The sequence below is a fragment of the Geotrypetes seraphini genome, chromosome 9 (assembly GCF_902459505.1).
Source record: "Geotrypetes seraphini chromosome 9, aGeoSer1.1, whole genome shotgun sequence".
Taxonomy (NCBI): domain Eukaryota; kingdom Metazoa; phylum Chordata; class Amphibia; order Gymnophiona; family Dermophiidae; genus Geotrypetes; species Geotrypetes seraphini.
The window spans coordinates 3,506,123-3,530,955 of NC_047092.1; positions in this window are offsets into that span (position 1 = coordinate 3,506,123).

Below are 24,833 nucleotides of genomic sequence, written 5' to 3' on the forward strand. Positions count from 1 at the left end.
GTCTGACTTCCGTAGTAAGTAAATTAATGGAAACACTTTTAAAACAGGGATGTTTCTGGAATCCTGTGGATTACAGGACTGGAGGCAACATGGATTCAATAGAAGCAGACAAATCTGATCAATTTTTATGACTGGGTGACCAGAGAATTGGATAGAGGGAATATGGTAGATGTGGTGTAATTATATTTTAGCAAAGCTTTTGACAGTGTTCCACATAACCATCTAATAAATCAAGTGAATATCCTCTGGATTGGCCTCAAGGTGATGGACTAGGTCAGGAACTAGTTGAGTTGAAGGTGATCAACGGAGATCTCTCTGAGGAAAGGGATGTGCCTCATGGTTTCGATAGATTGTGAACTGCTAAGATTTGTACCATGTCCAGAGGACAAAGCACGTTTCCTATCATTTGATACAAAGTTTTTTTTTTACAAAATATTGGTAAAAGCTATCAACTATTAAATACTGTAAGGAGTTTTTATAGACCAAGGATGTTTTTTCCTATGCAGCTGTATAGCTAACATAGAGTTTTTCCAGGTGACAACTATCCCTGGAAAGAACTGAGGTCTTTTTTCCCTCTTGATAACCTCTGGCACAGTGGGTTTTTCTGAATATATTCTGTGTACTAGAGTGTTTTTTGGATATTCAGCTTGTATTTATTTATCTACTAGTCTTTAAGCCCATTACATTAACGGGTGCTAGAACAGATGTGTCTTGTCTGTCTTTCTCTCTCTCTCTCTCTCTCATTGGCTGCTTTCTGTCTGTCTTTCTTTCTTTCTGTCTCTTTTTCCTCCGCTGTCCACCACCACCCCTTGCCAGTTCCCCCTGTCCAGCAGTAGCCCTTCTCCCTTCCTCTTATGTCCCCCGTATCCAGCAGCACCCCTTCCCTGCTCCCCCGTCCATCAGCACCTCTTCTGTGCTCCCCCTGTTCCTCTTCCCTGCTCCCCCGTCCATCAGCACCTCTTCCCTGCTCCTCCTGTCCCTCTTCCCTGCTCTCCCACGAATCAGCACCTCTTCCCTGCTCCCCCTGTCCCTCTTCCCTGCTCCCCCGTCCATCAGCACCTCTTTTGTGCTCCCCCTGTCCCTCTTCCCTTCCCCCGGTCAATCAGCACCTCTTCTGTGCTCCCCCTCTCCCTCTTCCCTGCTCCTCCGTCCATCAGCACCTCTTCCGTGCTCCCCCTGTCCCTATTCCCTTCCCCCCGGTCCATCAGCACCTCTTCCGTGCTCCCCCTTAGCCAATAGGGAGAGGAGGAGATAGTGTATGCTGCAGTTGGGCCAGTTGTTCCTTATATTAATGATCCAATTAGAAATGCTGAATCAGTTCTGAGATTCTCTCTTCTTAATCCTTAAAGTTTTCCCGTTTTAATTACTTATATTGTTCAATCAGTACAAGCCTCCAACTCCAGCTGAGTTTCAGTTGAGTCCATCATCAGGGAGGTCGAAGATATAAGTACTGACATTACTTCTGATACGGCTGAGAGTTCCTGCTGGGAAACATGAAGTGAGCCTGATCAAGCCTACAGAGATATTGGGACTTTAATTGACTCATCATCAAGTTAAGTGAGCTTCATTGGGCCTGGATGGCTTCAAAACTTCACATCATTAAGAACCTTGAAGATTGATTGATGGACTCTACTTGAAAGCTTTAGTACCTGTAACTTTTCCCAGCCTATGATTTTGTTGTTAGTAGCACTTTGTATCCCATGTTATTGTAGATTTTAAATGTAGATGAAATAAATTTTGTTAGTTTTTAGGATATGAATTGAATTAAAGAAATCAATAAATGAAATATTTAATTAATTTTATGTTATGGTATTCTTGGTATAATATGACATATGGAACGACAGTGAAAGCTTCAGAGCAATTCATTAGAGAGTCAATAGGACGCTTGTCCAACTAGCATGACTAAATGGGAAACAGATCCCAAAGAAACCGAATTCCATCAGATTTTGTCTATATAGAATCCTTTCAAGTATTTTTGATTTGATTTGTGCATTACATTTTTCAATCAATGAAAAATCTTTGGAACCAAGCGGAATGGTGTCCGGTCACCCACAGTGTAGCGGTCAATTCGTTGGTGAGTTTATGCAAAAGGACAGACCGGCAGATCCAGGGACTTCACCCACCCTGACCGCAGTGACCAAGTGTTGTGTTGCAAGAAGATGCATGAAAAGAAATGTTTTCTTCCAGTGATTTATAACACCATAGTTTTTATTTGCTGTCTTTTATACCTATCAATAATATTTACTAGCAAGAACCTGGTCCCCAGAAGACTGTCTGTGAAAAACAAAAGCTTTGTTATGTGCAATAAAATCTTATCTGTTGGAGAATCCCTGGAAGTGACGAAATTCCAAAGTCAGGGAACCGGAGAACTGAGCCAGAGGCAGAGGTCGAAAGAGGTCTAAAAGAAATTATCGCCGCTGCTCAGTGATCCACAATGTTCAGAACAGACTGATGGGCGTTAAGCACAGTTTTAACAGACTTCCTGGTACTAAGAATCCATTCTGAGATGTCATTTCTTTATGATACAAACTAAATCTGTTTCTTATTGTGAAAAAAGATTATTCTCTTGAGTCTCACAAGAATTGTTTCTTTCATGCATAAATTTTATTCTGCTGTACATTTTGACAGGTGAATAAAATTCCAGCAGTACAAGATGCTATGCATGTCACGGTCTTTTCACTTTCTGTATTTATTAAATGTTTCCCAAAAAATCTATTTGTAATCAACAAAGGACGTGAAATGTAGATGAATCAATTTTTGCAAGAGGCGAATCTCTCTAAGTTCAGGAGTTAGGGCTGTCTGGCTAAACTTAGGGGTGTAGTTATGGGTTATTTTGCCACTAACTTATGCCACGTTAGCACAAGTCTCATTTTATGCAGAGACCCAGGCCCCGATGCTCAAAAGCTTTCTGTGCCAGTAAGACTCGTTAAAGCAGTCTTACTGGCACAGATGCTCTCCTGCTGATGTTCAAAAGGGTTCTTGGAAGGGGGTGTGGTTTCTAATCCTTGTAGCTGCTACCAAGAACCCTATGCATATGCATCAAAGCAGCTCATTAGCATTTAAATAAACTCTCCTGCAATGCACAAATATGAATACCCCCTTCCCCCTCCCCCTTTTAAGGGGCAAAAATTCCTGACAGCTCTGGACCTGCCGGCAGCTGTTATACGTGTGTTGTGTAAGGCAAACAACTCATGCACAACAGCTGCACCCATTTTAAAAAGTCCTCTGCAGCCAAGCTGGCAGTCCCTGCCCTCCCTGCCGGCTCAGCTGATCGCATTTGGAACCTAGGACAATACCAGGTGGACTTTAGTCTATGGCCCAGAAATATCAAATAAGAGACAAGTTAATTTAATCATGTATTTTTTAATGGGTATAACTTATGGACAGACTGGATGGACTGTTCGGGTCTTTATCTGCCGTCATTTACTATGTTACTATATTACCTAGCAGAAACCCAAAGAGTGATAATCTAAACAAAATAGGGTTAATCGGAAATATAAATATCCATTCATCTAAATATAATATTTAGCTCACAGAGAGCCTTCAAAATCTGTGAGCTAAATATTATATTTAGATGAATGGATATTTATATTTCTGATTAACCCTATTTTGTTTGCATTATCATAATTGTGGGTTGGATTTTGTCTAAAAAGATCCATCTTCTCTATGTAGAAACCATCAGAGTAGCAACATTCCAGGGATGAGATTGTGATGTCATAATGCCTCATTCCACCAATGCCTAAGAGCCAATCTCAGCAGTGATGTCACAATGGCTTGATTAGATGGCAACTTCAGTAAATGACAATACCAGGTGGACTTTACAGTCTAATATGACCCAGAAATATCAAAGAAGAGACAAGTTAAATTAATCATGGATGGACCGTTTAGCTCTTTATCTGCCGTCATTTACTATGTTTTCCCTCATTTCTTGGAGATTGATGCTGAACTCCCCTCCAGTCATTCTCCACTAATTCTCACTGAGGAAAATTATTCCTTCTCTGATCCCTAGACTCTCTAGCACTAAGTTTTTTTCTCATTTCCTACTGCCAGTTTTCTCACTGTATATATTATATGATATTTTCCAGCTCCTGAAACCTCGAAGAGACGAGGTGTTCATGCAGACAGGCACTTAAATTACCCCCAGTTGCTCTTCAGATACACAGGGAGACTTTTATGGCGCTTGTTGAGAAAACATTCTGCTCGTAAGAAAGCGTCTCAAGTCCCATTATGCGGCGTATTACAAAGTACTTCCTGCTGCTCTGCTTATAAAGCCATTTCCACCTGGCCCTGGGGCGATTTTATACGAGCCTATTCCCTTCTAATATTTGAGGTAATGTTTTCAGCGTGACTGAAGTTGAAGTTTCGGTTTAAAGGTTTTATAGCTGAAAAATGTTTTAACGGTGACTGCATCTTTTATTCCTACACTAAAGGAGAGATGTTACAGTACCCCTTAGCCTTTGTCCATTAGTTGGGTAGAAACCAATATGAGAGCCCTCCTCACACAGTCCTTTAGTCCATTTCTGCTGTTCAAGCATTTTTTAGATAACTTTTGCCCATAATATCTGGAATAGAAACTGCAGAGGAACTGGCAGTAAAGCTTCTCTGAACCACTTCACCCAATTGATGGCGTCTACTGGAGAGCATCTGTTTGTCAGATACCTAGATAGAAACAGACATACAACACACCCTTACAGCCCTTCTCACCCTAATGAGCAGTGGTGTAGCAAGGTAGGTTGGCTTCTGGGGTGCTGGTAACTGGCATTTTTGTACCATGTGCCCCCCACTTTTTCCTGCCGCTCAAAAATAGCTTTATAGGGTCATACCAATGGTCCATCTAGCCCAGTATCCCATCTTCACGGAGGCCAATCCAAGCCACAAGTACCTGGCAAAAACCCAAATAGTAGCAGTATTCCATGCTACCATCCCATGTCTGTCTCAACAGCAGTTTATGGACTTTTCCTCCAGGAACATGTCCAAACCTTTCTTAAAACCAGCTACGCTATCCGCTCTTACCAGATCTTCTTATTCTCTGAGTGAAAAACATTTCCTCCTATTGGTTTTAAAAGTATTTCCCTAGTCTTTGTAATTTTTAACGGAGTGAAAAATCGATCCACTTGTACCCGTTCTACTCCACTCTACAGGATTTTGTAGACTTCAATCATATCTGCGCTCAGCCATCTATTTTCCAAGCTGAAGAGCCCTAACCTTTTTAGTCTTTCCTCATACAAGAGGAGTTCCATCCCCTTTACCTTTTGGTCGCTCTTCTTTGAACCTTTTCTAGTGCCGCTATATCTTTCTTGAGATAAGGAAACCAGAATTGAACGCAATACTCCAGATGAGGTCGCTCCATGGATTTGGGGGCATTATAACATTCTGACTTATTAACTATCCCTTTTCTAATAATTCTTAGCATCCTGTTTGCCTTCTTCTATTCTGTGCAGCTTCCGATGCCTTTTATAAGACTAACAGATAAACTTCCAAACATGTTGTTATTGTTGGACAATTTATACAACCCAATTATGTTCAGATGTCCTCCTGGGGGAATTCTGTACATAATACTTTAAAATTCTGTATAATTCTGCATAGTTTATTTGTAGGGCTTTTTCATTTTTTTGCACAGAATCCCCCACAATGCTTATGTTTATTACAATATTTGATATCCTGCCATTACATAAATGTCAAAGTGGCTTACATTAAAATATAAGGCCTGGGCCTAAAATTCCCCTTGCCTCTTGCCTACTCAGGCTCCACCCTCACCAGTTCCTTCCCCACTAACTCCCAGGAACACCCCTAGTTTTCTCTAAATTTCCCCACCTCTAGCACATACTCCCACCTCACTTTCTTTCTCCCCCTCCCACACAATATCCCCACCTCCCCTACCTCTGCTTTCACCTCCCACCCACATATCCCCACCTCTCATCTTCCCTTCTTCAGGCATGCTCTCCCATCTCTCATTCTCCTTCCATCAGACACATGTCCCCAGCTTTCATTGTCCCCCCCCCCCTCAAGCTTGATCCCCACACACCAATTGCACACATATGCATTATTTCAATATTTTACTGAGACAAAGGATAGCCTGATAAATAATTGCAATTAATTCTCATCTATGTCTACTTTGCATTATATTTGATGACTCATAAGTACCACCTGCCTCTAAAAAAAAGACAACACTGTGACCATCCCTCAATTTTTAGCTGTAACCCACAGTTGGGGTTTGCAATTGGTCAGGGATGCATGAGAAGGCAGCATATGAGACATGGAGATAAGGAAATTGGGTCATTAGGGCATAGACAGGGGGTGGGTAAGCAGAGTGGGCAGACTTGATGGGCTGTAGCCCTTTTCTGCCGTCATCTTCTATGTTTCTATGATGGGTCATTTGGCCTTTATCTGCCATCATGTTTCTATGTTTCTATAATCAGAAAGTTCTATGACATCACAATGCAGGTGTAAAGAGCCTTAGCCTATAGGAAGAGGAGATGCAAATGTTAAGAGCCTTAGCCAATAGGGAGAGGAGGAGAGAGTGTTGATCATTGGAACAAGCTTCCAGTGCAGGTGATCGAGGCAGACAGCGTGCCAGACTTTAAGAATAAATGGGATACCCATTTGGGATCCCTACGAGGGTCGAGATAAGGAAATTGGGTCATTAGGGCATAGACAGGGGGTGGGTAAGCAGAGTGGGCAGACTTGATGGGCTGGAGCCCTTTTCTGCCGTCATCTTCTATGTTTCTATGATGGGTCATTTGGCCTTTATCTGCCATCATGTTTCTATAATCAGAAAGTTCTATGACATCACAATGCAGGTGTAAAGAGCCTTAGCCTATAGGAAGAGGAGATGCAAATGTTAAGAGCCTTAGCCAATAGGGAGAGGAGGAGAGAGTGGCTGCTGCAGACACCAGAAAGTATTTCTTCACAGAGAGAGTGGTTGATCATTGGAAGAAGCTTCCAGTGCAGGTGATCGAGGCAGACAGCGTGCCAGACTTTAAGAATAAATGGGATACCCATGTGGGATCCCTACGAGGGTCATTAGGGCATAGACAGGGGATGGGTAAGCAGAGTGGGCAGACTTGATGGGCAATGGCCCTTTTCTGCCGCCATCTTCTATGTTTCTTTGTTTCTATCCACTGCTGTAGGCATCGAGTTGAATTAGGCCCGTTTTGCTAGTTCAAGAATAAACACAAATTTACTCTGTTTTTACCCAGAAAAAGATCAACATTGCACGTTAATTCAGCAAGCATTTTCAAATGGCTTCAGAAAAGCCAGTTCATGTGAATTTGTTGCAGAGAGAATGTGGTACAATCAGTTCACCAAAGCCACAATCATTGTGTTCCTCACCTTTCCAGCTTCTATACAGACTCGTTGCTGCATCCGTTTCTTCTTCGTCACTTTCCTAACAAGTTTTGTTGTCTCACACACACGTCTTCAGTTTCACTGTTCTACTTCCTGTAGATTTGTCCTTCTGGCTAATTCTATTTTAAGGCTTTTTTTAAAATATAAGAGTTGCCATTTTGGGACAGACTAAAGGTCCATCAAGGCTAGTACCTTGTTTCCAACAGTGGCCAACTCAGAGCACAAGTACCTGGCAAGATCTCAAAGAGTAAATCATAATTTATGCTGCTTATCCAAAAAATAAGTAGTGAATTTTCCCAAGTCCATGTTCATAATGGCTTATGGACTTTTCATTTAGGAATTTATCCAAACCTTTTTTTTTAAACCCTACTAAGCTAACTCCTTTCATCACAATGGCAATGAATTCCAGAATTTAATTGTACATTGAGTGAAGAAATATTTTCTCTGGTATGTTTTAAATTTATTACTTAGAAGCTTCATCGAGGTGCGGTGACACCATCGTACCATGGAGACAAACAAAGGCATTATAACATTCTCATTTTTGTTTTCCATTCTTTTCCTGATAATTCCTAACATTCTATTTGCTTTCTTTGCTAACACTGCACACTAAGCAGACGGTTTCAATGTATCATCAACGATGACACCCGGATCCTTTTTCTGCAAATGATTCCTAATGTGGAACTTTGCATCACATAACTAAAGTTTGGGTTCCTCTTTCCCAATTGTATCACTTAGCTCTTACTGGGTTAGACCAATGGTCCATCTAGCCCACCTTAACAGTGGCTAATCCAGGTCACAAGCAACTGGCCAAAACCCAAAGAGTAGCAATATTCTATGCTACCAATCGAGGGCAAGCAGTGGCTTCCCGCATATCTGTTTCAATAGCAGACATTTCCTCCAGGAACTTGTCCAAACCTTTCTTAAAACCAGCCGCGCTATCTGCCCTTACCACAACCTCTGGCAACGCGTTCCAGAGCTTAACTATTCTCTGAGTGAAAACATATTTCCTCCTATTGGTTTTAAAAGTATTTCTCTGTAACTTCATTGAGTGTCCCCTAGTCTTTGTCATTTTTGATGGAGTGAAAAATCGATCCACTTCTGCTCCACTCAGGATTTTGTAGACTTCAGCCCTATCTCCCCTCAGCCGTCTCTTTTCCAAGTTGAAGAGCTCTAATCTTTTTAGTCTTTCCTCATACGAGAGGAGTTCCATCCCCTTTACCATCTTGGTCACTCTTCTTTGAACCTTGCCTAGTGCCGCTATTTCTTTTTTTAGATAAGCTGACCAGAATTGAACGCAATACTCCAGATGAGGTTGCACCATGGAGCGATTCAGAGGCAAAATAACATTCTTAGTCTTGTTAACCATCACTTTCTAACAATTCCTAGCAACTTGTTTGCTTTTTTAGCCGCCATTGCACTTTGGTTTCAGCGTATTATCTACAATGACACCCAGATCTTTTTTGGAAGCCAGTGGTCATTGGTTGGCTACTGGCTTTCGAGCATTGGGACAAAGGAAAGAGTGCACTTTGGCAATTGAGAGCTCAGCTGGGAAACAGATAAGTCCCCGGTTTATGTCATTATTTGTACTACAGCAGTGGACTTTTTTTTTTTTTTTTTTGCTTTAGTAAAAATGGTTTCTCCTCATTTTCAAGTTGCTGGTTTTACATTGATGTGATTAATCTACTTCAGGGGCTCATTGACAATAAAGGAGTGAAGTGTTTTTTAACCATATGAAACATAACTGAGGATTTTTCTCCACTCCTTTATTTTTATCATTTTGCTTTTGCTTTTTTTGTGTAGGTGACTGACAGGAGCTCTTCGATTAGGAAGCTGTGGAACCACGGGGTGGGTGGGGATGTGCACAGATGGATCAAGCACTGGTTGTCGGGTAGACTGCAGAGGGTCGGAGTAAAGGGCCAATATTCTGACTGGCGGGGAGTCACGAGCGGTGTGCCACAGGGATCGGTGCTGGGGCCGTTACTCTTCAACATATTTATCAATGACCTGGAAAAGGAGGCAAAGTGCGAGGTTATAAAATTTGCAGACGATACCAAAATGTGCGGCAGAGTTAGGTCCAGGGAGGAGTGTGAGGACCTGCAAAGGGACCTGGACAAGCTGGAAGACTGGGCAAACAAATGGCAAATGCGCTTTAACGTGGAAAAATGCAAGGTCATGCATATAGGGAAAAAGAACCCGTTGTTCAACTACAAATTGGGGGGGGCATTGTTGGGAGACAGCAGACTTGAGAGAGACTTGGGTGTACTGGTGGATGCATCACTGAAGCCATCTGCACAGTGCGCAGCAGCCTCAAAAAAAGCCAACAGGATGCTGGGCATCATAAAGAGGGGCATAACAACCAGGACGCGGGAAGTCATCATGCCATTATATCGAGCGATGGTGCGTCCACATCTGGAATACTGCGTTCAGTATTGGTCGCCGCACCTCAAGAAGGACATGGCGGTAATTGAGAGAGTCCAAAGGAGAGCAACGAAACTGGTAAGAGGGCTGGAACACTGCCCATATGCCGAGAGGTTGGATAGGCTGGGGCTCTTCTCTCTGGAAAAAAGGAGGCTCAGGGGAGATATGATAGAGACCTTCAAGATCATGAGGGGCATAGAGAGGGTGGATAGGAACAGATTCTTCAGACTGAAGGGGACAACAAGTACGAGGGGGCATTCGGAGAAACTGAAGGGAGATAGGTTCAAAACAAATGCAAGGAAGTTTTTCTTCACCCAAAGGGTCGTGGACACTTGGAATGCGCTACCGGAGGAAGTGATCAGGCAGAGTACGGTACAAGGATTCAAACAGGGATTGGACGGATTCCTGAGGGATAAAGGGATCGTGGGATACTGAAAGAGGTGCTGGGATGTAACACAGGTACAGAAAGCTAACCAGGTAATAAGTATAGAAAGCCAACCAGGTCGTGCATGTGCAAGACCGGAGGGTTAGGACTTCGATGGGAAGATAGGACTCAATGGGAAACCAAGGTGGCAAGGGGGCCCCTTCTGGTGATTCAGACAGGTCGTGACCTGTTGGGCCGCCGCGGGAGCGGACTGCTGGGTGGTCTGATCCGGCGGAGGCACTGCTTATGTTCTTATGTTCTTATGATTCACTGTTTAATTTGGAGCAGGTTGTTTTCCATTGTAAGGACAATTATTGTAGCTGAAATCACCCTTTATTATACTGTTGCTCAATTTGCCAGCTTTCTTCATCTGTCTGCCCATTCTGTCCCGAATATTCCTGCCCTTCACACATGGAATTTCTATCCATATGGATTCCACACTGCTATCTGTGTCATGCAGAATATGTATTTTGTTTGATTCAATTCCCTCTTTCATATAGTGCACCCCTCCCCCCCTCCAATTTGATCTACTCTATCATTGCGATATAATTTGTACCCAGGTAACACAGTGTTCCATTGATTAATAATAATAATAATAATAATAACTTTATTTTTCTATACCACCATAGTCAGGCGACTTCTAGGCGGTTTACATTGTAAGAAGGCTGGACATTCAGCGAATAACAAAAGGTCTTAATACAATACAATAAGTCTACTTACAATACCGAACAATGAGTCTCAATACAATACAATACAATACATTACTATGAGTCTAAATACAATACAATACAGTAAGTCTAAGTACAATACCATACAATGAGTCTAAATATTAAACAATAATCTAAAAGGGAAACTTACGTATTAATTGGAGTTCTATGGATAGTGAGTACCTGAATGCTTTGGTACTAACATATTAAGTGGAGTTCTATGGGTAGAGAATACCTGAATACATGAAAGGAGCTTCTTGAGAGAGAGAAAAGGCGTTTACAGCGGGGAAGTCCTAGTGGGGGAGGGGACAGTTTTAGTCAATGAATTTGGCGAAGAGGGCGGTTTTGATCTCTTTTCGGAATGCACTGTATGTCAGATTGGGTTCGTTTATGTAGTTTTTCAGCCAAACTTGCTGTCTGTTCGCTTGGAACTTAAAGGTTCTGTCCAGGTATGATTTGTATCTGCAGCCTGTAATCTTTGGGTATGCAAAGATGTTTTAGTTTCTGGTTGTACGGGTGGGGTTGTATAGGATGAAGTGAGATTGTAGGTAGGAGGGTGCTAGTCCCCAGGTTTGCCTGAAACAGGTGCAAGCAAATTTGAATAATATTCGAGCTTCTATTGGTTGATTGTCCTCCTTCCACCAGGTCTCTGAGATGCCTATTATATCTACCTCATCATTCAGTGCTATATACTCTAACTCTCCTATTTTATTTTTTAGTATTCTAGCATTTGTATACAGACACTTCAAATTGTGTTTTTTCCTTGTATCTACAGGCAGCTGAGAAGATAACGGGGATAATTTGACATCTTTACTCTGCTTCCCTCTAAAGCACTCTTGGCTTTCTTTCACTATTTCTGAAACCTCTTCATTGGGACTCCATAAATGCTCTGATTCAACAATATCTTTCAAGGATACTCCACACCGAACCATCTGCTCCTGGGTGACTGTCGACTTTCCCCCCATCTTAGTTTAAAAGCTGCTCCATCTCCTTTTTAAATGCTGGTGCCAGCAGCCTGGTTCCATCCCAGTTAAGGTGGAGTCCATCCTTTTGGAATAGGCTCCCCCTTTCCCAGAAGGTAGCCCAGTTCCTAACAACTCTAAATCCCTCAACCCTGCACCATCATCTCAACCACGCGGTGAGACTTCGGAGCTCTGCCTGGCTCTTGCATCCTGCGCGTGGAATGGGGAACATTTCTGAAAATGCTACCCTGGAGGATCTGGATTTCATGTCATTAGTACCTACATGCACCAAGACAGTCGGCTTCTTCCCAGCACTATCTAATATCTTATCTATGTGATCCATGAGGCCCGCCTCCTTCACACCAGGCAAGCAAGTGACCAGGTGAACCTCAAGCCCACCAGCCACCCAGCTATCTACATGCCTAATGATTGAATCTCCCACTACAATAGTTGTCCTAACTCCAACTTTCTGGGCTGAAGCCCCTGGAGTTAGATCCTCGGTGCAAGAGGATAATTGCATCTCCTGGTGAGCAGGTCCTGGCTACAGGATCAATTCCTGCATCACTAGGGTGATGTTCTCCTTTTAGGAGATCTCCCTCCTCCAAGGTAGCATGAGGGCTGCCAGACTGCAGTAGGGACTTCTCTACAACGTCCCTGTAGGTCTCCTCTATGTAACTATCTGTCTTCCCTCAGTTCCTCCAAGTCTGCAACTCTAGCCTCAAGGGAAAAGACTTGTTCTCTGAGAGCCAGAAGCTCTTTGCAGCAAGCACACACATATAATTTCTTACCAACTGAGAGATAATCATATATGTGACACTCGGTGCAAAAGACTGGATTGGTGAGGCAAGATTTCCCTTGACTAAATCCATGTTGGCTTTGTCTTATTAATCCATGACTATGTGTTTGTATATTCTCTGTAATGTTATTCTTTGTAATAGTCTCTACCATTTTGAGCAGCACCTGCCAATAATTTCCCAGAACCCTTTTAAAAAACTGGCATTACATTGCCCTCTTTCCCCACATAATTTTCTCAACTTTATATCTAGTTTGGAAACACACCGACTGACTCCTTTTGGTGCTAATTTCCCATGCAAAGCATTAGCGGATGGGAAATGTTAATGCTATTTATTCAGTAGAAGTAATGATCGCAACTGGTCAGATTGGATGGGCAAATTGGGTTTAATCTTCCATCCTGTGCCATGTTATTATGATTGACAAGATGTTGTCTCTTTCCCTTGCCAGCCACAGCAGCTGCTCTTGCCTCAGTCCGTCGATCATAAAAGCTCAGCAGACTTTCACCAGGGAAGATGAGCTCAAACAAGGCTTCACAACAAAATAGAACACCCCAAAAATTCACAAACATCATCCCAAAATGGAAGACTTCATTGTTTACATTCTCTGTCCTTCTGACTGTGCTTTAGGACAGAGAAATGGGCCCAGAGGGACTGAGCCATTGCTATTGTCATCCAGCTAGAAAAGGAGAAAACAGGATAAGACAATTATGACCTTGAGAAAGAAGACCTTCTTAGCATTAGAAGTCCCAGAGCAAGTCTCGGATGTATCCCCACTTGATTACATTACATTAGAGATTTCTATTCCGCCATTACCTTGCAGTTCAAGGCGGATTACAAAATAATTAAGGTTGGTCAGTTACATAAAGAGAACAGTGGTCTGTTATAAGAAGAGATCAGTGGTCATGACTAGTGAAGAGGGGGGGTATTCTCAGGGAGTTAAGAAGCTAGGAGGAATGATGGAATCGTGGTGTTAAGACTTAAGCAGGGATTTCTTGAAGAGTAAGGTATTTATTTCTTTTCTGAATAGCTTGTAGTCCGTGGTTGTAATTAGCGGATTTGAGATTTGGTTATCCAGTTTCGCTGCTTGGGTGGCTAGGAGTCCGTCGTAAAGTTTTTTTCATTTAACTTCTTTGATTGGCGGGTGTGTGAATGGGGTGTGAGATTTTCTATGTCTGGTTGAGGTATTATGGATGAGTCGGTTGTTCAGGTAGGTTGGGCTGTCACCATTTATGGTTTTAAATAACGTGCAGTAAAATTTGAATAGTATTCTTTCCTGGATTGGGAGCCAGTGTGAATGTCATGCTTAGGCCCAGGGGATTTGTCTCCATCTTGGTGATATGCAGTTTATGATCACTTCAAATTTTAGCTCGCAAGAGGTGGAGCCAAGATGACAGTGGCAGCTAAGTAACTCCTCGTTTGTCTTGATTTCTGCTATGGTAAAGAAGAAGGATAAATGGGAGGTTTTCCCTCTGAATCTTATCTACATTTTAGGTGTTTAGGTATTTTTGACACCTACCAGACAGGACTTAACAGAGATCTGGGCTTTCTTTCCCACTATAAAGACATTTAAAACTGCTCTGGCAACTTCTGTCTCCTGCCCGCCCACCCCTCCCTCTTCCTATCCCTAAAACTCTTTGATGTTTTCCTCATATATACTATTTGTCTACATTTGCTTTTTTTCTGATCCGAAGAAGGGTTACCTGCGAAAGCTCATCATAAAATGGGTGGGAGTGTGTGGTGCAGTGGTTAGAGTACTACAAGGTTGTGGGTTTAAATCCCACACTGCTCCTTGTGACCCTGGCCAAGTCACTTAATCCCCAGTGTGACCCCACAGGGACAGTTAGGGAATAATGCTTGAGTATCTGAATAATTTGTGATCCACATAGAATTGTAGGATATGCAGAATATAAATTATAAGAAATATTACACTGGGCCCTAGAGTACAAATATACCAATTATTGGGAAAGTGGAACAAGCTGGACTGTTAACAGATTTCTACATGGACACTACCTGATAGCAGAATCCTTCACCTCAGTCCCATGTGGAGAACATGGACAGACCCTCATGTGATACTAAATAGGGAACCAGAAAAAAACATGCACATAAAAACTGAAATGGAGACCCCCAAGAAAGCCAGACTTTATAAGTGTAAAAGAGAAACAGAAATGTATTTTCAAGATATCCCTAATGTCCTTATTGTGGTGAAATCAGTTAGCTTGGCAGGGTTTAAAAAAGGTTTGGATAAATTCCTAAAAGGGAAAACCATAGGCCACTATTGAGATGGTTTAAAGAAATCCACTGCTTATTCTTAGGATAAGCAATATAAAATCTGTTCTATTACTTGGGATCTAGCTAAGTACTTGGGACCTGGATTGGCCACTGTTGATCTATCCCACTATGGCAACTCTTATGTTCTTATGTGAGCCAAGTATAGGCCAATTGAGCCATTGTGACATCACTGCTGAGGTTGGCTCTTAGGCATTGGTGGAATGAGGCATTATGACATCACAGTCTCAGCTCTGGAATGTTGCTACTCTTTGGGTTTCTGAGTGGTACTTGGTACCTGGGTTGGCCACTATTGGAAACAAGATACTGGATTGATGGACCTTTCATGTGTCCCAGTTCAGCAGAGGGAATGCCAGCTCGAGCACTAGACCAGAGAAGCCGCTTGCTCAGGTGAAAATTTAGAGATATGGGGAAGGGACGGTGTAATTGTAGTGGGGGGGGGGTGGAACGAGCGGGGGAAGGTAGAAAAGAGGCTGCGGGGGGGGGGGGGGGTCAGCACCATCCCACTGGGTGCCTCTTACCCTCGCTATGCCACTAATGACATTGCATTATATCTCTGCTATCTGAATGTCCTTCCAGGCATGGGAGCCAACTTTTCCAAAATTATTAGGGGTGTTAAACCCAATAGAAATTACTTCTCCCTGGACATAGTCAAGAGCTTTGTTCAACATTGGGGGTGCTCAAGCACTCAACTCACTCACAGAGTTGGCTCCTATGCTTCCATGCTCTGTACCATGATATTGTTTGTATTGTACTGGCATTTCCCATATTTCAGTTATATGATTGCTCTATGTTAATATTTCTAAGATTGGGTCATAATAATCCTTGTACTACAATTCAATTTGCCATCTCCAAGTTTGCCTCATTGACTGAATTTATGTTTATATCTGGTAATTGTAATATTGTTAACAAACTTGTAAGTTTTCTGTACCCTGCCTTGGGTGAATCTCTTCATAATAAATCCCAATGAATACATAAATACATGAAAGTCCTAATAGATGAAGCAGTTTGACGAGCTCTCTGCATTACACAGCAGCAGTGATCCTGGAAGTACAATAATTACAAAGACCTGTATATTTATTCATTTGAAAAGAAAAAGCAAGAAGAAAACCAGACAAAAGAACATTGATCAATAAAGGGTTAATTTTTATGTTCTACTGCCAATAGCTACGCTTCACGACTATTACTTATGTTTCCTACAGCATGGTGCGAAATTGCTAGTGTGGTTCCTCTGGGTCTTTCAGTCCAGCCCTCATTAAGAATGTTGAGAAATGCACACGGTAAACTACCCTGTCATCATCCGACACTGGAAGAATTCCAGATATTTCAGTAACTCCAGATGAGATTGTAGCCTAGGCAAGGCTAGCTATCAGAAGGGTTTTATTATCTTTCTTTCCTGTAATATTTACCCTGGGGGAAGATCACACAAGATGAAACTCTGAAAATAAACTGTAGACTTTTCAGCTACTCAGGGAGAACTCTTATCATGGACCTGGTATTGGGTTGGGCGGCATCCCTTCTTGAGTTCATGGCTGGGGCAGATCTTAACAAAGGAGGGAAGCTACAGGGAGTGAGCTGTGCATACTGCACCCAGTCAGACAATGTTGCTATGTGGAGCAAATCAAAGAAAACCGCTTCTCTGAGTGTTTATGCAAGGTGCGTGAGAGAGGGTAAGATTTAATGCTAAGAAATGCAAGGTCATGCATTTGGGCTACAAAAACCCAAGGGAATGGTGCAGTTCAGGGGGTGAAGAACTTTTGTGCCTGAAAGGGGTGTGGGACTTGGGTGTGATAGTATTGATGATCTTAAGGTGGCCAAACTGGTTGAAAAGACAATGGTGAAAGCTAGAAGGATGCTTGGGTAGATAGGGAGAGGAATGGACAGTAGGAAAAAGGAGGTATTGATGCCTCTGTATAAGACTCTTGGTGAGGCCTCATTTAGAATATTCATATTGTGTACAATTCAGGAGGCCACACTTTCAAAAAGATATAAAAAGGATGGAGTCGTTCCAGAGGAAGGCTACTAAAATGGTGTGTGGTCTTCATCATAAGGCGTATGGACATAGACTTAAAGATCTCAATATGTATGCTTTGGAGGAAAGGTGGGAAAGGGGAGATATGAGAGAGACGTTTAAATAAATATGTGGCATAAATGCGCAAGAGTCGAGTCTCTCATTTGAAAGGAAGCTCTGGAATGAGAGGGCATAGGATGAAGTTAAGAGGTGATAGGCTCAGTAGTAATACAAGAAAATACTTTTTTTACAGAAAAGGTAGTAGATGTGTGGAACAATCTCACGGAAGAGGTGATGGAGACAGAGACTATGTCTGAATTCAAGAAAGCATGGGAAAGGCATGTGGTATCTTTGGGAGAGGAGAAGATAGTGGATGGGCAGACTGGACAGACCATTTGGCCTTTATCTTTCATCATGTTTCTATGTAACTTCCTAATTCCCTCAATTATATGAGCAGATGAATTTTGGGCTACCTGCAGAGCTCTTAAGGAATTTTGTGGAAGACTGCAGTAGTCCAAAAGGGGTAAAACAACCCCTTGCATCACTAACCTAAAAATTTCAGAAGATAACCAACTCTTCAATCTCATCATCAACCTTATCTGGTGCTTGATTGAAAGGGATCGGCATCTCCTCCCTTTTCTTTTCCCTCGCAGCCTTTCCAGCATTACTATCGCCCTGGCCTGGGCCATTGAGCACAGGCCACATCTGCTGCATCCCACACCCCCTCTGACACTAGTTTTTTCAGAGGGGAATAGGAAGCAGAAATGCTTGAAAACAGGTCATGCAGGAGATAGGTTGGTGGCAGCAGAAGGTCTGAAAGAGGGAAGAGAAGAAGGAGAGATGCTGGACATGGAGTAGGGGTAGGGAAGAGGAAATGAAATGAAATGTGAACTAGGAGGTGGGTAGGGGTGGGAAGATAAGATGCTGGCCACCTGGGAAAGGGAAGGGATGGGAAGATGAGATGTTAGCCCTCTTTGGTGAGGGGAGAAGAGGAGATGCTGGCCACCTGACAGAGAAGAGAGAGGCAGGAGAGGTAGGTAGGGAAGGGGAGGTGTCGGGCTATGGGTATGGGGGAGGGAACGAAAGGGAAGGGAAGGGATGGTGTGATGATAAACTATTGAGCCTTCAGCCTTCCCTGGGGCAGGGCACACAGCTGATGGTTTGCCTAGGGTGTCAGATGTTCTTGGGCCAGTCCTGAACTGATCACATTAGTCAAAATAAGTCTATTTTCCATATCTGTGCCATCAGAAAAAAAAACCCAGATGGTTTATCAATTTTGTGTGAAATATGCAGCTTTATAGTTTCACAGATATGGTATAGATAGACTTTACACTTTGTCTTAGAATATTCTAAGCTACAAAACATGAAAAAACCCCAGCAGTGGTCTGGGTTATTGAGGAGAAGGGAACTTATATTTTATACACTTCATAGCATCTGTAAATATAAGTAAACTTAAAGAAAGGAAAAGAGATAAGACTTGTGAACTGATTTCGAGGATTTCTAAAGCTCCAATGCTCTTAAGACCCATCAATAAAGTGTCATGTCCCAAGGAGCAGTGTTTATGAAAGATGAAACAAGCTTAATGTTTTCCCCTCTCTCACTGGATTGATTTTTAAATAGCAAGACACACGTCTTTGCAAAAATGGAGTTTATTCTATTCTACTTATCTTCTCCCAGCTTAACAATGTGATATTTATTCAAAGCTTAGGAAAGGCTGATGTAGAGATCAAAATCCATCAAAGAAAGGTCATAACTTCTCCAGAAGAGCTCAATGACTGTGGGAATTACCAGATGAATTAGGCAGATATGAAGTCCTTGCTGAAAGACAAACTTGCAAAGCAATGGGAGTTGAACTGTATTTACTGTTGCAACGTTTGAAGCTTAAGCCTTATTTTAAAAATTCATTCCAATGTGCAGTTCAGGTGTTAGGATTTCAAGAATCACAGAGGATGTTTTATCTTATGAAAGATCTGAATTATTATTCCCATGATATCTGCTTTGTGAGCATTTTCGATTGTACTATGCACCCTTTCATTTCTTTTCAGTCTTTGTTACCTTGGCTCTCGGCATTTGTTATTTGTGAAAAAACTATGACAGGGGATCTAGCTCGTGTGCTTGAGCATTGGGGGGGTAATTTATAGGGTATTTGTTTTTCAGCAAAATCCAGGGTATTTTTCATCCAGGGTTTAAAGAGAAAATATGCCTCAACTTCCCTGTTGACATTCACTGTGGAGGCTCAGTACCTGTAGATTTTACAACTGCTTTCTATACACAAAGAATAAATTCATAGATCGTCTTTGCAAGTGTCTCCTTCCCTCCCTTACCCCTATCCCATCCCAATCTCCCCCCCCCCCCCAAAAAAAAAAAAAAGAAATGTCCCTAGGAATGTTATCACACAAGCTTGGCAATTACCTCAGAGTTCTATAAGTTTAAGTTTCAAGTTTAATGGATACTTGATATTCTGTCTGTCAAGGTTGTTTCCCAACCCTGTCCTGGAGAACCACCAGCCAGTCGGGTTTGTGGGATAACCCTGATGAATATGCATGAGAGAGATTTGCAAATAATGGAGGTGACAGGCATGCATTAGGGCTGTCCTGAAAACCTGACTGGCTGGTGGTCCTCCAGGACGGGGTTGGGAACCGCCGATCTAAACGGTTTATAATACGATCATTAATATATATATATTAAAACAAAGCTCTCTTAAAATTATTCGGGTTTCACGGACATACCTGAACTAACATGAGACCAAGAGGAATGCATAATTACATCGAGATTAAAACAAAATAAAGAGAGGGAGGGGAAAAACACAATAGGTGGGGATGTGCCAAAACGGGGCCAAAATGGCAGATTGCTGGCACTCATAGGATAGACCTTAAGGGCCGGATTCTGACTAGGATGCCTAACTCAGAATCCACGTACTACTTTGGTGTGGTAATTCACCACTCCAGTTTTCAGCCAATCAAAAAAAATGAAAATTACCAATTAAGAGTTCCATGTGACGACACGTAAGTCAAGGCTCCTAACGATGCCTACCTGAAAAGTAGGCGTAGTTAGTGCCAGAGAAGAGGCTTATGAAACTTAGACATTGCTATGTGTGAGATAGGTGCTGGTAGATTAGGTCAGATAAAACCAGACCTAATGTACCAGCATCTACCTCCACACTGCCTAGTGATGCCCAATAAGAATAAGTTCCAGGCGGTTCACAGCTAAAGAACTGAGACCTATCAGCGAAGACACAAAATACAGTGAAATACAATATGATGCAGTACAATGTAATATAAATTTACCAAACAAATAAGTTTTTATCAATTTTCTGAAATCAAGGTAAGATTGGGATTGGGCAATTAGAGGACACAGCCAAGAGTTCATTTTCCCCGCTTGAAAAGCCAGAGTTTTGTCTAAGAAACTTTTAAAACGACAGGCTTTCAGATCAGGGTATATAAACATACCCGAGTTTCTTGTGTCCTTATTTGATGAGAATAATTTTAATTGGGTGGATAAGTAGGATGGTAGTAGTCCGAAGAGTGCTTTATAACATATGCAGCCGAATTTTAAAATAACTCTAGTTTCAAAAGGGAGCCAATGAAGTTGCACGTAAAAAGGGTTTACATGGTCAAACTTAAAAAAAAAAAAAAAATCTTTATTCATTTTCAAACCTACAATAAGTATGTCAATAAGTTAAAACAGATTAACAATAAATATATCACTTCATAATCATCAATGGTACAAATGATATGCTCTTATCTCCCACCCTTCCCACCCTTTCCTATCATATAATCAAACTTTTTTAATCCAAAGATCATTCGAACAGCCGCATTTTGAACCAGGTGAAGTCTTAGCAATATTTTCTTGGTTGACCCTAGGTCAATAGTCTAAGGTAGATAGGATGGTGGATTGAACTAGGATCCTAAAGGACTCCATGTCAAAATATTTTTTTATGGTTCTTAGTTTCCATAAAATAGGTGTCGCTTTCACAATCAACTGCAGTTGATTGGTAACTCCATGGAGAGGCGCCTACAATGTAGGTGTGCTTAGGCGCCATTTATAGAACCTGGCCCTAAATGTATCCATATATGACTGCAATGGGCAGATTAAGGGCATTCCAGATAGTTATGCACAGTATTATAGAATAGCATGGATTCACACCAGGATTTATACCTGGTTTCAGTTGTAAGTCATTGCTTAAGAGTACCTAGAGAATGCCATGGGACAAATTTGTCCCCGTCCCCATGGATAACTGCAGGAAACCATCCAGCGTCATTTTTTAGTGTCGTATCTCAATCTCAGTCCTTCTACACCAGCATTCTTCAATACAAGGCTTGATGGACAGTGGCTGTGATTTCTTCCTTCTCTCCTTAAAGAATGACACGGGGATGGTTTCCCCCGGTTAACTATGAGGACAGGGACAAATTCTATCCCCATGTCATTCTCTCTAAAAGTACCATGCAGAAACCCAAAGAGTAGCAACATTCCAGAGTTGAGATTGCGACATCATAATGCCTCATTCCAACAAGGACTAAGAGCCAACCTCAACAGTGATGTCACAATGGCTCAATTGTCCGAGACTTGGCTCATATAAGAATTGCCCTACTGGGACAGACCGAAGGTCCATCAAGCTCAGTAGCCTGTTTCCAATAGTGGCCAACCTAGGTCCCAAGTACCAGGCAGAAACCCAAAGAGCAGCAACATTCCAGAGCTGAGATTGTGATATCATAATGCCTTATTCCTCCAATACCTAAGAGCCAACCTCGTCAGTGATGTCACAATGGCTTGATTGCCCTATACTTGGCTCACATAAGAAAATAAGAGCTGCCATACAGGGACAGACCAAAGGCCCACCAAGCCCAGTATCCTGTTCCCAACAGTGGCCAACCTAGGTCCCATTCTTTTGTGCCTATCTGAATCTCAGTCCTTCTACACTAGCATTCTTCAATGCACGGCTTGAGGGTCGGTGGCTGGGCCCATTCATACTCTGATTCTTCCCTATCTCCTTAAAGAATGACATGGGGATGAGCCTGATTTCTATTCAATGTATCGTAAACCACTATGGTTGAACTTCTTCTTGAAAAGGCGGTTAATAAATCCAAAATAAATAAAATTGTGAAAGAGCACTCAACTTGCTTAATCTACTGAAGTTAAAATGTTCTGCTACACTCGCCACTTTGACCGAGTTCCCCCTCTTCTCCATACCAAACACTGGCTGTCTGTTACCACCCATATGAAGTTCACGATCTTCCTGTTTGTGTTCCCTTGCTCCTGTCTTTACATAGTAACATAGTAGATGATGACAGATAAAGACCCGAATGGTCCATCCAGTCTGCCCAACCTTATTCAATTTTATTTTTTTTTCTTCTTAGCTATTTCTGGTCAAGAATCCAAAGAACATAAGAAGTTGCCTCCGCTGAGTCAGACCAGAGGTCCATTGTGCCCAGCGGTCCGTTCCCGCGGCGGCCCATCAGGCCCACTGCCCAGTGGCCCTTGATTTTTCTCTAACCTATCTCTACTCCTGTCCCTATATCCTAACCTCAGTCCTTATCTGTACCCTTCAATTCCCCTGTCTTCCAGGAACCTATCCAAACCTTCTTTGAAGCCCTGTAGCATGTTCTGGCCTATCACAGCCTCTGGAAGTGCGTTCCACGTATCCACCACCCTCTGGGTGAAGAAGTGCTTCCTAGCGTTTGTTCTAAACCTGTCCCCTTTCAATTTCTCCGAGTGCCCCCTTGTACTTGTGTTTCCCCATAATCTGAAAAATCTGTCCCTGTCCACTTTTTCTATGCCCTTCAGGATCTTGAAAGTTTCTATCATGTCTCCTCTAAGTCTCCGCTTCTCAAGGGAGAATAGCCCCAGCTTTTTTAGCCTGTCAGTATATGAGAGGTTTTCCATACCTTTTATCAGTTTAGTCACTCTTCTCTGGACTCCCTCGAGTACTGCCATGTCTTTCTTGAGGTGCGGTGACCAATACTGGACACAGTACTCCAGATGTGGGTGCACCATTGCGCGATAGAGTGGCAGGATGACTTCCTTCGTCCTGGCCGTGATGCCCTTCTTAATGATTCCAAGCATTCTGTTTGCTTTCCTTGAGGCAGTGGCGCACTGTGCCGATGCCTTCAGTGTTGTGTCCACCATTACCCCCAGGTCTCTTTCAAGGTTACTCACCCCTAGCAGTGATCCCCCCATTTGGTAGCTGAACATCTGGTTCTTTTTTCCTACATGCATGACTTTACACTTCCCTATGTTGAAGCTCATTTGCCACTTTTTGGCCCACTCTTCCAAAAAGTGGCAAAGCTTTACCCGGTACTATGCTGGGTTCCAAATGCCGAAATCTCTGTTAAGACTTACTCCAGCCCATCTACACCCTCCCAGCCATTGAAGCCCTCCCCTGCCCATCCTCAACCAAACGGCCATACACAGACACAGACCATGCAAGTCTGCCCAGTACAGGCCTTAGTTCAATATTGAATATTATTTTCTGATTCTAAATCTTCTGTGTTCATCCCACGCTTCTTTGAACTCAGTCACAGTTTTACTCTCCACCACCTCTCTCAGGAGCACATTCCAGGCATCCACCACCCTCTCCATAAAGTAGAATTTCCTAACATTGCCCCTGAATCTACCACCCCTCAACCTCAAATTATGTCGTCTGGTTTTACCATTTTCCTTTCTCTGGAAAAGATTTTGTTCTACGTTAATATCCTTTAAGTATTTGAACGTCTGAATCATATCTCCCCTGTCTCTCCTTTCCTCTAGGGTATACATATTCAGGGCTTCCAGTCTCTCCTCATACGTCTTCTGGCGCAAGCCTCCTATCATTTTCGTCGCCCTCCTCTGGACCGCCTCAAGTCTTCTTACGTCTTTCACCAGATACGGTCTCCAAAACTGAACACAATACTCCAAGTGGGGTCTCACCAATGACCTGTACAGGGGCATCAACACCTTCTTCCTTCTACTGACTACGCCTCTCTTTATACAGCCCAGAATCCTTCTGGCAGCAGCCACTGCCTTGTCACACTGTTTTTTCGCCTTTAGATCTTCGGACACTATCACCCTAAGGTCCCTCTCCCCGTCCGTGCATATCAGCTTCTCTCCTCCCAGCATATACGGTTCCTTCCTATTATTAATCCCCAAATGCATTACTCTGCATTTCTTTGCATTGAATTTTAGTTGCCAGGCATTAGACCATTCCTCTAACTTTTGCAGATCCTTTTTCATATTTTCCACTCCCTCTTCGGTGTCTACTCTGTTACAAATCTTGGTATCATCTGCAAAAAGGCACACTTTTCCTTCTAACCCTTCAGCAATGTCACTCACAAACATATTGAACAGGATTGGCCCCAGCACCGAACCCTGAGGGACTCCACTAGTCACCTTTCCTTCCTTCGAGCGACTTCCATTAACCACCACCCTCTGGCGTCTGTCCGACAGCCAGTTTCTGACCCAGTTCACCACTTTGAGTCCTAACTTCAGCCCTTCAAGTTTGTTCAACAGCCTCCTATGAGGAACTGTATCAAAGGCTTTGCTGAAATCCAAGTAAATTACATCTAGCATATGTCCTCGATCCAGCTCTCTGGTCACCCAATCAAAAAATTCAATCAGGTTCGTTTGGCACGATTTACCTTTTGTAAAGCCATGTTGCCTCGGATCCTGTAACCCATTAGATTCAAGGAAGTGCACTATCCTTTCTTTCAGCAACACTTCCATTATTTTTCCAACTACTGAAGTGAGGCTCACCGGCCTGTAGTTTCCTGCTTCATCCCTGTGACCACTCTTATGAATAGGGACCACATCCGCTCTCCTCCAATCCCCAGGAATCACTCCCGTCTCCAGAGATTTGTTGAACAAGTCTTTAATAGGACTCGCCAGAACCTCTCTTAGCTCCCTTAGTAT